This window comes from Cololabis saira, chromosome 19 (assembly GCF_033807715.1).
Source record: "Cololabis saira isolate AMF1-May2022 chromosome 19, fColSai1.1, whole genome shotgun sequence".
Classification (NCBI taxonomy): domain Eukaryota; kingdom Metazoa; phylum Chordata; class Actinopteri; order Beloniformes; family Belonidae; genus Cololabis; species Cololabis saira.
The window spans coordinates 11,345,291-11,346,887 of NC_084605.1; positions in this window are offsets into that span (position 1 = coordinate 11,345,291).

A 1,597-nucleotide genomic window follows, 5' to 3' on the forward strand; every position below is an offset into this window, starting at 1 on the left:
AGGAGGATACTTGTGTTTTCATTTTTCGAATCTTATTTCAGTTTACTGTATGTTTGCTAGGCAAAAGAGAGAAATAGGTAATAATTTAAAGGTTTATAATTCATACTGAAGTTAAAAGTTAAAAGTCTGTCGTCAAGTAAGTTAATATTTTCATTCCAATTTTTGTTAGTTTGTATTTCATGAAAATGTTCACAAAAAAGTGTATAGGCCTTTTCATTGTTGTCCTCCTACCATCAGACTTGTTCTGACATATTTCATAAAAATGAACAACTAACAGTTTTTCCTCACATCCCATTCTTAAGTTATCATTTTCTATAACCTTTGACATTTACATTTGACTTTACATTAATTATATTATTCAACTGTGTACCTAGGGGCACTTTGTGGGGTGAGCTACGGGCGCTCCAGTCCCTGTACAAATGGAGCGAGAATCTGGCAGCCTCTTGGCGGCATGGCCGAAGCCGAACAGGAAGTCGGCCATTTTGAACAAATCGTCGTAATTTTGGCGAAATTTATGCCATTTCATCAGCCTCTTCAGAGCCCGAACCGTAACGTGCACCCAGGTGTGTTATACATCAAAATGTTCGTCTCCATCCTGCGACGACGACATTACTTTTCTCTTTCAAAAGCGTTATCGTGGCGACACTAGACGCCAAAAAGCGCGCCCCCCCTTCATCTGATTGGTCCATATTTGATAGTTCCCCAAAAGTCACCAAATTTTGCACGCAAGCCAGGCCTGGTGATACATTTGATATTTCATGGTTTGCATTAATGGGCGTGGCAAGATGGCTCAACAGCGCCCTCTAGAAAACTTTTCTCTGCCATAACTTTTAAATGGTTTGACATAAAGACTCGTGGGTGGTGTCATCGGACTCGGTTTTGAGTCCTTGACCATAATTGGTGAAAATTAGCCCCGCCCCTTCTTCTGATTGGTTGTCCCTATTTTCTGCTATAACTTTTGAATGGTTTGACATAGAGAGTCATGGGTGGTGTCATCGGACTCGGTTTTGAGTACTTGACCTTCATTGGTGCAAACTGCACGCGCGAGGGCCCGTTCATCGCTTCTTGCAGCTTTTTTTTGTGGTTGTATTTTCCGTGACAAGGCTTTGATTGAGTCATATGTGTTGAGCAGCTCGCTTCCTCTCTGCTCCATTTACTATGTAATGAAGTGACAAGAAGAAACTGCAGTTATTCCAAAGAAAGCTATATTTATTTGCTGTTTCCTATGTATATCCTAATAAACCTCTCTGCTTCAGTGTTTGATATTCACTACAAGATGTACAGTTTTAATAAAGCTAATTCACATCACTGTCTTTCATTTCTTTCATGCCCAGTTTCATTTTCATCAAACACCTTCATCCGTGGGCCAGCATGGGTAAAGGTTAGAGGTAAAGGTTAGAGGTAAGCCTTAATTTTGCAAAGCAGTAGTCAATCTGCTCTGGTGTATCGTCTTGAACTAACTTATGCAGGAAGTACTTCTACTGTACATGAGTGTGATTGTCTCAACAGACATGATCACAGACAATAAAGCTTTGTTTAAGTATAGACTTTTGTAACTCCACCCATTTAACAGTTCCTCTGCATGCCTTCAGCAGTT